Genomic DNA, 14,462 nt, shown 5'->3' on the forward strand with positions numbered 1-14,462 from the left:
CTTTAGCTGCCACTCTAGGATTGCATATCTACATATCCTTCAGATTTTATGTCACTGATCTATTTGTTTTCTTGCTGGTCCTGATTTTAAATTCTTGCTTTTCCCCTCAATATTGTTCTGATTCATTTTTATATGTTACCCAATATTCTTTAATGACAGCAAATAATGATAAAAATTATAGCTGCCATGGCATATTTAGACTTCTGTGATATAAACTCTTCTAAGATAAAATTTCATCCTCATGACAACTCATAACCTATGAAAAAGTTTCTAAGCATTTCTATTTTACTACTAAAAATACTGTGGTTTAGAGAGATTATGCAATTTACTCAAATTCACAAAGCTAGAAAATGCTTCAGCTGGGATGCAAACCTATATCTAAGAGAAAAACCTGATCTCCTAGTTGCTATATATCACTAATTTGAAGCAAAGTGGGAATTATTTAAATAAATAATAAATTGTTAAACAATGATTAGATGCTTAATTATTTTCAATCTTTTTTAGCACTAAATATGACAACAATAATAGTAATAATGATAATCCATCCACCTGTTTGGGTCTTATATATTAGTTGTGGAAATAAAACATATATAATTATCTGTTAAAAACCATAGAAAATAATTTATGTTCATGTACTAAGCAGTAAAAGAAACTCATCTGGAAGTTTAAAAGGAAAGGAAACGTACAAATATTAAGTCAATGGGGCATTTCTTCTCAGGAAATGAAAATTAAGCTGAATCTGAAGAATGCTAAGAATAAAATTAATGGAGGTGAAAACAGAGACCTCCACATAAGGAAACAGTTAGAAATTAAGCACAGAGGCAAAAATAAGAGATAGTGTGTTGGGGGAGAAGATCTATTAGGTGTATTCAGGAAATAGGATTTATTAAGTAGATTGATAATAAGGTTTGAATGCTTCAAAAGTTCTAGGCCTACATGCTTGAAAACAAAGTTCCACCAAGAATTTGGGTAATAAATTTGAAGAACAATATGAGAAGCTTAATTTGCATGTGTTCAGTTTAAAATGATATCCAGTTAGAAATACCAGGTTGTAGAATTGGAGACCTTGTACTGGGAATTAAGTAATGGTCAGGATTTATCACACTGGGACAGATGAGACCAACACACAGAATACACTGAAGGTCAGGTTCTGTCCAGAAACAAGTCAACACCAGAGCATTAGTAAATATGTGATAATGCTACATCTTCTTAGCTCAGGCAAAGAAACTAATTTAAAATGTAAGAAGTCTACATGGATAGAAGAAAGAAGTGGAAATCATTTTAAGGGGAGAAGAAAGAAAAATCAGAATATAGTCTCTCATCTGAGTCCCTAGTCATATGTCACTAGCTACAGAAGAGTGATTAGAGAAACGTGTATGCATTTAGAAGCAAACAAAGACTGAATGCCATGAGATTTTGGAAGCTATCATTATAATAAAGACCATTAGACTCTCAAAAATACTCTTAAAAGACTATGCATAAAAATAGTTAATATTTAAACAGGTTCACAAAATCCCTGAACATGTACTAGCCATTTAAGAAGTGATGGTACAAAGAGAAATGTATAGGTCAGAGAACAGTCATTGGAAAATAAAAGGAGGAAAAGAGATAAAATGAAGGAATGACTAAGATAAGAAGAAGGAATTATGTTGGCATTTCTGTAACTATAATTACACTCATTATGTTTCACTTTACCTTATCTGCATTTAAAGATTTATAAAAATAAATATAGTATAATAAGCTATAAAATATGATATGTTAGAAATAATGCCCTTGAATATTGAGAAGATGTCATTGTGTTATGCTGGTGATCCATGGATGTATAGTGACTAATTATAATGTGTTTTGAACAAATTTCAAGATTCTACTTACTACCTAATTGCCAAACTATTCACCCCCTCCCTCCCTGCCCTTTCACCAATGAAAATGCCCAAACTTAGAGTCCCTAATGAGGTAGTCAAGAAATGCAAAGTAAATGTGTACATAAGGCCAATGTTAAAATGCATTTATGATACTTTCCACCTTCCTTTCCCATCCATACACTAATGCCATAAGTGGATTCTTTGTACGTACACCTTGAAAGCCATAGATGATCTGCCCCCAAGGACCTCCCAATCCCCACTTGTTGTAATTGGCCTTACTTTTTCAATTCTCTTAGAGCAGAGATTCCGAGACTTGAGCATTTATCAGCATTACCTGGAGGGCTTGTTAACACACCATTAACTGGTTTAGAGTTTCTGATTTAGTAGGACCAGAGTGGACTCAAAAATTTGCTTTTCTAACTTACTCTCAGTTGTTGGTGACACTACTTGTCTGGGGACCACAAGAACAACTGGCTTAGAAGAATACTGTTATTATTTGTATAGTTATAGTCACTAGTTAATTTCATATTAATGAAGCAGGCTTCACCAGGTAATACAATAAGGAGAAGACTGTCTCATTTATCTCTGGACTCCCGCAGGGCTGATACCTAGCACAATAATAAGCATGGATCGAATGAATGATTAAACAAACAAATTTACTCTCATTTTTATCTCACTACATTGTTTTTGTGTGTATGTGCCTATGTCTAATTTAGTATCCCTCATCCTTATTCTTAGAGAAATACATCTTTTTTTCTCTTAAAATTAAATCTTCAAATTTGCAACCTTGATTTCCTGCATTTCTGGAAGAAATAAATGTGGAAATGAGGCATCTCATTTTCACAAGGTGGCATATCACATCTACAAGTATTCCTTCCCCTTCCAACCATTTCAGTGTATTTTCTCTACGATTTTTACTTTTTCCTGACTCAAATTTCTCACAAATCTTACTTATTTCGGAACAGTTTTTAAGTAAGTTTAATTTGCCCCTCCTCACTTTTACCTAGTAAGTTTTGATATGCCTTAAATCAGGGCACCCCCTGGTACCAGTCCATGGCCCATTAGGAACTGGGCCTCACAGCAGGAGGTGAGTCGCAGGTGAGCTGGCAAAGCTTCATGTGTATTTGCAGCGGCTCACCATCTCTTATATTACTGCATGAGCTCTGCCTCCTCTCAGATCAGCAGCAGCATTAGATTCTCAGTATCGTGAACCTTATTGCTAACCGTGCATGAGAGGAATCTAGGTTGTGTGCTCCTTATGAGAATCTAATGCCTGATGTTCTGTCACTGTCTCCCATCAACCCCGAATGGGACCATCTAGCTACAGGAAAACAAGGTCAGGGCTCCTACTGATCCTATATTGTAGTAAATTGTATAATTATTTCATTATATATTACAATGTAATAATAGAAATAAAATGTACAATAATTGTACTTGTATCAACCGCCTCCCTGGTCCATGAAATAATTGGATTCCACAAAACTGTCTCTGGTGTCAAAAAGTTGGGGACCACTGCCTTAAATCTCAGGCCTTGGGTCCCTTATCTCTCAACAGTACTTCTCTAAGAAAGTTGTTGAAAGGTCATTATCTTCAGACTCACTCAAACCCCAACCTCATACTCCACACTACCTTCTAAGAGATAACTTCAAACTCAGTAATACCAGAAGAGACTACAGTCATACCTCTGAGATCTTGTAGATTCAGTTTCAGATCACCACCATAAAGTGAATATTACAATAAAATGAGTCACATGAATTTTTTGTTTTCCCAGTGAATATAAAAAGTTATATTTACACTATACTATATTATATTAAGTGTTCAATAGCATTAAGCCTAAAAATATATATACCTTAATTTAAAAATACTTTATTCCTAAAAAAACACTCCCTACCATATGAGCCTTAAGTAACTTATAATCTTTTTGCTGGTGGAGGGTCTTATCTCAATGTTGACAGTTGCTGATTGAGCAGGGTGGTAGTTGCTGACAGTTGGGGTTAATGTGGCAATTTCTTAAAATAGGACAACAAAAAACTTTGCTCCATCGGTTGGCTCTTCCTTTCACAAAAGATTTCTCTGTAGCACACAATGCTGTTTGATAGTATTTTACTCATGGTAGGACCTATGGTATAATTGAAGTCAATTCTCTCAAATCCTGATGCTGCTATATAAACTAAGTTTATGAAATATTGTAAATTCTTTGTTTTCATTTCAACAATGTTTGCAATATCTTTACTAGGAGTGGATCTCATCTGAAGAAACCACTTTCTTTGCTCATCCACAAGAAGCAACTCATCTGTTTAAGTTCGATCATGAGATTGAAGAAATTCAGTTACATCTTCTGGCTTCACTTCCAATTTTAGTTCTCTTGCTTTTTCTACCACAGCTGCAGTTACATCCTCTACTGAGGTCTTGATTTCCTCAAAGTCATCTGTAAGGATTAGAACCAACTCATTCCAATTCCTGTTAATGTGACTGTTTGAACTCATCCCATGAATCATAAGTGTTCTTAATGGCATCTGGAATGATAAATCCTTTCCAGAAGGTTTTTAATTTACTTTGTCCAGATCCACTAGAGGATTCACTATCTACAGCAGCTATAGCCTTACAAAATGTATTTCTTGAATAATAAGATGTGAAAGTAAAAATTACTTCTTGACCTGTGGGCTGCAGAATGGATATTGTGTTAGTGGGCATGAAAGCAACATGAATCCACTTGTGCATCTTCATCAGAGCTCTTGGGTAACTAGATGCATTGTCAATGAGGAGCAATATTTTGAAGGAAATCTTTTTTTCTGAGCAGTAGATCCCAATAGTGGGCTTAAAATATTCAGTAAGCCATGTTATAAGCAAATGTACTGTCATCCAGTCTTCACAGTATGTCTCCACAGCGGTGTAAACTCATTCTCTCTTCACCTCTGCAAATCTTTTCTACAAGGTATTAACTACTTCTACAAGTTGTCTCAAGTGCTTTGTTTCAAAACCTTTTTAGGGACAAGAGGAGGTAGTGCAAACCAATGTTTATCTCATTTTTCTGAATTATCCTATCAATGATATCACTCTATTTTGTATTTGATTAAATATTATTCCTTCTGTTTTATGTGGCTCAATCTTCTAACTACCACATATCACAGTTTGTTTTGTTTTGTTTTGTGGACAAAGACTATAATCCTCTGTAATCCCATAGTATCTAAAAAGGTAATATGTGCATAATATAGACCCAATAAATACTTTCTGGTTGTTCAGTTATTTACACATCAAAAAGTTAAAGGCAACCTAGCTTAATGAGAAGTAATGACCATAGTATGAGTGAAAGAAAATGATACAAAAATCCCTTGCATTGTGATTAAACTAAACCCTTAGAAACTCATATGAAAGATACCTTTTGTGTGTGCCCCTTTAATGTCTCAAGTTGAATTGTCCTTCACAAACCACCATGTGCAATATCTATCTCTGATTAACAGTAACTAAAGCAATGAGAACAATTTCCCAACATTATAGTGGAAAAGTCATCCCATATTACCCACTTTTCTTGTAATTTCCAGTTGTTTATTCAACATAGGGTTTTTTTTTAAGTATACATACTCCCACTAAATGTAACGTCAGCAATGTAATCTCTTAACTCCCCTAAATTTGTAAACTTGGCCAAAGACCACATCTTCAAGCCAACTCTTCAAGGATCTGAAAAGTAACAAGTGGTACCCAAAAGCTGAAAAAAATCGGTAACACAGAAAATTGTATTTTTCTTTTTCAGGAGATGGCGGAAATTAAGGCTTAAGCCTTCTTCCTCCTTTTTTCCTTGCTCTAGGATATCTCCAGCTTATTCAAGTGTCAGCCTCACATTTACCACAAGCTTCTCCTATACTGGGGAAGAAAAGTGAGAGGCAGCCCAGCAGGGCAGTTGAGAGCATGTCCTCTGGAAACACACAGCCACCTCCGGTGTGTGTTCAGCTCTACTGCTTCCCAGCTGTAGGCTTGTCAGCAAGTCACCTAACCTTCTTACACCTGATTTTTTTTCCTCTTTAAAAGAGGGATTATAATCTACCTCCCTGGGTTGTTGTGAGAATTGAAAAGAAGTAACCTACGAAAAACACTTAGCACACAATTATACACACATATATGCATGATGTAGCACATCTATGGCATTTCTGCTGGTGTCCAAGAACCCTGAGAGGAGGACAGAAATCGTGAGAGTGAGGAGGTGAGAGGGCAAGGGATGAAAGGAAGGAGAATGTCCAGATTTTTTAAGGAAGAGGAAAAGAAACATGTTCTGATGGCCGGATGTGGTGGCTCACACCTCTAAATCCAGCACTTTGGGAGGCTGAGGTGAGTGGATCACCTGAGGTCAGGAGTTTAAGACAAGCCTGACCAACATAGAGAAACCCTGTCTCTACTAAAAAAAAAAATTTAGCTGGGTGTGATGGCACAACCCTATAATCCCAGCTTCTTGGGAGGCTGAAGCAGGAGAATCACTTGAACCCAGGAGGCAGAAGTTGCAGTGAGCTGAGGTTGTGCCATTGCACTCCAGGCTGGGCAACAAGAGCAAACCTCTGCTCAAAAAAAAGATTGTACATGGTTGGGAAGAGAGTAATAGAATTACATTTTTGAGAAATGTGAACTTAGTGTAGTGAAAGAAAGAAGGAAAACGGGTCAAAAGGAAGCAACCGTCTATCTCTAAGGGTCACATTCTCCCACACTGTTCATAATGTCACTGTTAACCTCAGTGTGAGGTGGTCAGACTAGCTGCCAGAGGAGCCTACACCAATTCCTGAAGAAGGTGGCTACTTGGAAAAGTGGAGGAAGAAACTGATAAAGAGAAGGGAAGAGGGAATGTGTAGGGTAAATAGGCAGTAAAGAGATTCAGTGGGAACATCTGTGAAATCCCAGATGTCTAGACACATCATTGAGGTCTTGGTGTCACACTGTTCCAGCACACTGAGTAACATTTAGAACTGCACAAACACAAGTGTCCTTTGGTCTTTTTCCCTGATTCATTTTCCCACCAAGAGTGATTGCCTCTGTACTCACAGAATATCTGTGCATCATCTGAGCTACATTAGTACATCGAATGATGCACTTGTTCAGAAAGAGGTACATGTGATTATTCAAATGTTCAGGCCAACTTCAGAGAATGCCAAGCAAGATCCACTTCAACAGATCATAATTTATACTGGCAGCTGGACAAACAAAAGCAGAGTGACGCATGAACCGGCTTAAGAAAATTGCCAATCCTCCACCAACTGCTTGTTATATTACTCTTAAATGTTTCTAAATAGGTCAGTTAGAATAACATTATGTGGGCCATAGTAAGTCAGAAGAAAATAAATGTCACTTTTAGCAAGTTGAACTCTTCTAAATACCTTCACTTTGGTCCTTTTATTTAACTATTAACCGGCTGAGGGCAAAAAAACAAAATTGTCATGGTTTTGTAGTGGTCAGCAGTTTCAATGATTCACATTTCAATGTGGCCCTGTGACAGCCATGGGTCTTTTCCAGGTGGTTTTTGGCACTACCTACATCGCTGGTCACACAATGTATTTTGCCTTGGAGACTGGAATAATAATAACAATGACCAACTCAGAAAACCACAGCTTCACTCTGGCAGAGGTTCTGAGCCAAAAGCTCTGAGATCCTGAGCTCTAGGATGGAAAGGGGGTCCAGAATCTCGGGTCACGCAGCCTCCCCTTCATCGATATTCAAATGACAAGGTAATCCCTGGAAGTATCCCACATCAGTTCTCTGGCTGAGGTTGGACCTCTTGTCAGAAGTGATCTTTAATGAGATGTTAGCCAAATAGAGTTGTGTTAATGGCTTTGCACATTTGGAAATGCAAAGAAAATTTATCAGCACTGAAAACTGTAACGGGCAACTGCCTTTTTTTCTCTTGGCTTGTATATATTGGTAACATCTATCTGTGATGTTATCAAAGAAAAGAAATTAGTAGGGTCCATTTCTGAGGTAAGAAAATAGCAACACTTCAAAGGGGGAAAGAGGAGCTGAAGTGGCATATTTTTTCTCTTGATATATTAAGATAGTGTATGATAATCATGCCTTATTTCAATATAGAAAACAGTGGTCTCTAACCACTCCTAAACACCACTAATATGTATGCAAAGACTGAATGTGAACCCATAGACTCAAAACCCACATCATGGGCCTGCACTTGTTGTAGCTACAGTAAGGTGAGCACTACATGTTGGCCTGTTTGTTAGCAGTGGCAGGTATCTGAGTTACTGGCAGTGAATCCGTGTGAATCGGCAGCAACCTTCATTCTTGCCTCTTCAGAAAGAAGAATTAAACTGAGGGGCATAAGATAGGAGAAGAAACCGAGGCAAGTTTTAGAGCAGAGTGAAAGTTTATTAAAAAGCTTTGGAGCAGGATTGAAAAGAAAGTAAAATATACTTCAAAGAGAATCAAGTAGGCATCTTGGAAGACAAGTTCAGGATTTTACCTTTTGACTTAGGGTTTTATATGGTGGCATACTTCTGGGGTCTTGCATCCCTTCTCCCCTAATTCTTCCCTTGGCTGGGGTTGTCTGTATGGCCTTCTAGCGCTTGGGAGGGGAGCATGTACAGTGTGTTTATTGCAGTCGCATGCATGCTCACTGAGGTGTTCTGTTTACCAGTGGAATGTCCTCAGAAGGTCATATACCAATTAAACCTTGCCATTTTGGCCCTTAGTGAAGAAGCTTCAGCCTAGACACCCAACTTCTGAGATATTACTAGGAAGCTTCTGATCACCAGTTTCAGGTGTTTCTGTCTATTATGAAATTGCCTTTCCTGGAACTGGCTACAACCAATTAGAAAGTCAGTGTGACAACTGCCTGACCATCCATCACCTGATGGTTTCCTCACATTCCTAATGGGGTGGAGGACAGCTCTCTCCTGCACTACTCATGCCAACTGTATACCTACTCTAACATGTTCTTCACACATCCTTTTAGGTAAAGTCAAAATCATTGCGCAGCTGTTTTTCAATAGATAGCTGTCCTTTAATATATTTCTAGCCAAATATGTTTCATATGTATTTCAGAATATGATACCTTTAGAAAGTATCATTTCAACAGCAGTAGAAAACCTTTGGCAAAAATTTGTTGAGACCCTTCTATGAATTAGAAATAAATGCTGTCCACTGAAGACTGACACATGGATAGACCAGTCCCTGCCTTCAAATAACTCATGCTTGAGTAAGGCAAAAGATATACACAGCAGTCATAGCTCAAGAAAAGGTTAATCAGTAAAGTTTTAACAGTAAAAACATAGCATTATCAACTTTATGAGTGATCATTTCTAATTAGCACAATAGGGAAAACTTCATAGAAAAAAAAGCATTTTATCAGAATCATGAGAAAAAAATAGAATTTCAACAGAGAAGGGCGTTAATCCACCCATAGGGTTCTTCTTGCCCATGGCATAAAGAAAAACCTTTAGGCTTTCTAAAAATATACCAAAAAGCAAAGAGCATCAACATAATGAAGAATTTACATCAATGAATAAACAAAACAGCCAGTTAACATCAACTGGCAGTAATCCTAAATTTAAATTGACTAAATCCCCCAATCAAAAGATACAGCCAAAACCCAACGGTATGCTACATCCAGACCTATTTCACATGCAAGGATACACAAAGACTCAAAACAAAGGGATGGAGAAAGATTTACCAACCAAATGGAGAGCAAAAATAAATAAATAAATAAAAAGCAGGAGTTGCAATTCTCACCTCTGATAAACTAGATTTCAAATCAATGAAGATATAGTGGTAAAAGGATCAATGCAACAAGAAGAGCTAATGATCCTGACACCCAGATACGTAAGACCAATAAAGAGACTTAGACTCCCTAGACTCCCACACAATAATAGTGGGAGACTTCAACATCAATATTAGATAGATCAATGAGACAGAAAATTAATAAGGATATCCAGGACTTGAACTCAGATCCGGAACAAGTAAACTTAATAAACATTTATAGAGCTCTCCACTTTAAATACATAAAATATATGTTCTTGTCAGTACCACATCGCACCTACTCATAAGTTTAAATGAAATATTCATTGGCCGTTATTAAGCACAATTATTGGCATAAAAGAGGTTTTCAATACCCATTTTTAGAATAAAGCAACATTCCCGTTCTCTCTCCCTCTTTTTCATCCTCTTTCTTCCTCTCCTTCACTCCTTTTTTTTTCTTTCTTTCCTTCTCTTCTTTTTTTTAAGAAAAAAAAAGAAAATAAGGTTTCAATTTCAGGGGATGTTAGTGATAAAGTTTTAAATTTAGGGATAAATTGGGACAGCAAAGAACAGAGAGGGAAAGCGAAAAAGAAAACAACCTGATTAAAAAGTGAGCCAAAGACCTTAACAGACATTGAACAAAAAAAAAAAAAAAAAAAAAAAGCCATAGCACTGTGGTAGAGAAAGAGTAATTTGTAACCACCCAAGGGGTTCTTCTTGCCTGTTGCATAAAGACGACAGTATTGCAGTAGAGAAAGAGTTTAATAGACATAAGGCTGGCCATGCCATATGGGAGATGGAGTAAGACTCAAATCATCTCCTCCAAAGCTCTTAGATTAGGGGTTTTCCAAAGGCAGTTTGGGGAAGGGGTTGGGGGAGCCAGGTAACAGATACTTGCTGCTAATTGGTTGAGACAAAGATGAAATCATAGGGAATGGAAGCTGTGGGCTGAATTGCTTCTGAATGGGGCCACAGGAATGGGGTTGGTGGGTCCAGGTAGAGTTATGAGTGTCAGGCATGCAAAAAACCTGAGAAGGTAACTCAAAGGTCAATCTGCAATAGTCATGTTATTTGCAGGAGTAACTGGGAAAGTTGCGTATCTTATAACCTCTACAATAATGGCTGACAATCACTGATGTCTGTATCTTAGCAGCACTCAGGCTCCTCTCCTCTTCCAGACTGATGACCTCCCATTAGCTTTATAAAAGCAGTTGAGTTTTGGGCAAGGCCTAATATCATTGAAACTGTAGCCTAAATGTCTTCCAAAGTTAGCTTGACACAGTAGCCCAGGAATAATTAGGAAAAACCCAAGATGCCTGGTAAGTGGGTTAGCTCAGATCTCTTTTCACTGTCATTATTTTTTCACTGATATAATTCTTGCAAAGGCAGTTTCAGATTGTTACAGGAAAGGGATCTGGATTCAGACCCCCAGAGAGGATTCTTGGATCTCAACGCAAGAAAGAATTCAAGGCTAGTCTGTAAAGTGAAAGCAAATTTATTAGGAAAGTAAAGGAACAAAAGAATGACTGCTCCATTTTTATGATTATTTCTTGATGATATGATAAACAAGGGGTGGATTATTCATGCCTCCCCTTTTTAGACCATGTAGGATAACTTCCTAATGTTGTAACGGCATTTGTAAACTGTCACGGAGCTGGTGGGAGTATAGCAGTGAGGACGACCAGAGGTCACTCTCGTCACCATCTTGATTCTGGTGGGTTTTAGCCAGCTTCTTTACTGCAACCTGTTTAATCATCAAGGTCTTTATGACCTATATATTGTGCCAACTTTCTGTCTTATCTTGTGACTTAGAATGTCTTAACTATCTGGGAATGCAGCCCAGTAGATCTCAGTCTCATTTTACCTAGCTCTTCCTATTCAAGATGGAGTTGCTTTGGCTCACATGCCTCTGACAAGATCAACAGCAGAAATAAAGGTAAGAGACTTTATAGGAGCTGAAGTGTTTATAGCATAGAATGTAGAATAATGAGATGGAAATAAAGACAAGGGAAGATTTCAAGCAACAGCTGAGTGAAAAGACTTCTTAGATGAAATGCAGGAGGAAAAGCTGATTGGGAAAGAAGGGTCAAAATGTAGTTTTGATCATGTTGGGTCAAGTTTGAAAAGGGACAATTCTATTTAGAAATGGCAAATTTTTTATATTATTTTGGAAATAGTATCAATGAATTATTGGGAAAAACTGTATTTCAATGAGTTCACTCAGAAAACGAAGAGAAAATCACAAAGGTGGTAAGATGTAGGCTTCCTTTGAGATGTGTACAGCTAACTGGGTTAATAATATATTATTAGACCTACCTGTCAAATATGTATTTTTTATTTTAAAAACCTTTTTTATGACTGTTTATGTCCAAAAACTGTTAGAAGCAGTTATGAGGCTGCACAAAAAGAAGGTAGCATACACAATTAGTCTAGGCGATGCGTTTAGGAGAACAGTGATAGCAGAATAATAACTGATTAGATAAAACTATTGTTTGTATGCTATTAAAGATGGAAAATTATTGTACTTTTAGAGAAAGACAGGAGATGTCTTTTGCATTTACCTTAAACAATTATATGTGGCAGGTGGAAATTATCTTAGGAATTACTTCATCTCATTTTATTTGAGAAAATGAAGGCAAGCAAACATCTCTACACAATTCAATTTAAATTTCTCTTTGTATTATAAAAACTACATATAATTCATGCTTAATAATGTTAGTAAATGGAAAAAGTAAACAACATAGAAGCTTCTGAAGGATTTTTCCATTTTTATCTGTAGATAGGATATGAATGATAAGATCATATGCAGTAAGATACATGCAGTAAGATAAGAGACTAGGAACAAATCTAAGATACAATTTCAAGCCATGCACTCCAAAGAAAACAATATGATACAATGAAAATGGCAAATCAGGGTGCTAAGAGACTAATTTGGGCAACCAGAATTTATTTGCTATCGTATGATGTTGAAGTTTAATTTAGAAATGTTTCACAAGGGTGTTAATTTACATAGAGTTGGGATTAATAAATTAGAGAAGATTTAGTGATAGGTCGAAGGGACATTCCACATAGAAAAGATAATGTGTTTATGACCCAGATGGGTGGAAAACAAAGGATAAATCTTGAGCAATGAGTTATTAATTTTTGTTCTAGTTTAGAGTGTGGAATGGGATATAATCAGATATGATTGAATGGGATAAGATCAGATCAGAAAAGATTATTGCTATATAGCATCAATAAACAGAAAGTTACAAAGCAGATTATTAGGTGAAAATTCGATTTGAAAATTACCCCTAAATTTTTACAGAACCATGCTGTTTAATATAAAACCACATTGATGGGGCAACTCTGCTATGTGAGAAGACGACAAGAGAAATCATCACAGTTCAAAAGGAAATGGTCTAGAGAAAGCCAAAACAGAAAAGAAGACCACTCTCAGAGGATTACCAATAAGTAGTTCAGATAAAAAATTTATTTAAAACTATTAATAAAAGAGTATTGGATTTAAAAACCAATGAACATTTGGCTTCTCCCTTCTTCACTACTGTCATGTTCTGACCTTCTGATAACTCACCCTTAGCCACTGAGAAATTAGTACATAGTTTATTGTCACTCTTTCCATTCGGATTTCTGGCACCATAATAGAAGAGTCTTTCATCTTCATAGAAAACTCATCCTAATAATTTTGTATATTTATTCCTTGATCTTAGCAGCTTTTGTTTTTATTTTACATTCTACAACTTCCCATTAGGATGTCACATTTTCGGTCTTGCCAATGAAAAGTCATTAAAGTGCTGCAAAAAAAAAAAAAAACCTTATCAATCCAAAATTCTGTATCTATTAAAATAACTCTTCAAAAATAAGGTTGAAATAAGGACATTTTCATAAAAGAACTTGGGTAAAATCTACTCCTGGCAGACCTGCTCTGTAAGTAATATTTAAGGAAGTTCTTCAAGATAATGGAATCTTAAGATACCTAATGGAACCTCAAATTCACAGGAAGAGATAAAAAGCACTGGAAATGTATAATTTGGTTCTAGAGGTTAAGATCTTGTGACAAGCAATTGTTAAAAAAAAATAACATTTTAAAGTAATTTTCTCAGAGTTAGTGGAGTTGCAAAGAGTTCTCTTATGAATAAATATGTAATTAATACAATCGATACATGCAGGTGTTCTATTCAATAAGTACTAATTTTTTAAATAAAAATTGAAAAGTAGATGAGCATTTTTTTTCCCAGGCAGACTGGGACAAAGTTGAACAAATTGATTCAGAAATCCAAGAACCTGTGTTACAGAGGATCTGACTGCAGCCTTCTTAATTTTACTGTAGATGATATCCAAAGCTTCCAGAATTCAGGCCCACAGGAAAGAATTCATACAGTATGCAGATGACAAAGACCTAAGACATTTTCTCTTGTGATTTTGGGTAGCAAGATTAACTTGAGTGATTTTAAGAGTCTATGGGAAAAGCCCAGGCCTGGTGCAAGGACAACAGAAACTATCCCTACTTTATAATAAGTGCAAAAAATGTCAAGAATGTTACAATGGCCTTTGAGGAAGCAATTTGGAGAATTCTTGATACAAAGAAAGGACTAGCTACTTATCCCCAGCAGACCGTTAATTTCACTAAAGCCTAAATCTAGCCCCTCCTGTTGTTGACTGTTGGAGAGTGTCAATCTGTTCTAACAAACTCATACACCCAGCATAAATACAAAGATGAATTATATGAAATATATGTGTTGAAATGTACCATCTACTAATGCAATTAAACTAATCAAGATTGCTGCTTCATTAGTGTATAGGAAAAGAAAAATCTTCTCACTGAATTATCTATTTCCTGAATCACAGAAGCGTATACTTATAGATTTTAAAGGGTGT

Source organism: Callithrix jacchus, chromosome 16 (assembly GCF_049354715.1).
Source record: "Callithrix jacchus isolate 240 chromosome 16, calJac240_pri, whole genome shotgun sequence".
In the NCBI taxonomy this organism is placed as follows: domain Eukaryota; kingdom Metazoa; phylum Chordata; class Mammalia; order Primates; family Cebidae; genus Callithrix; species Callithrix jacchus.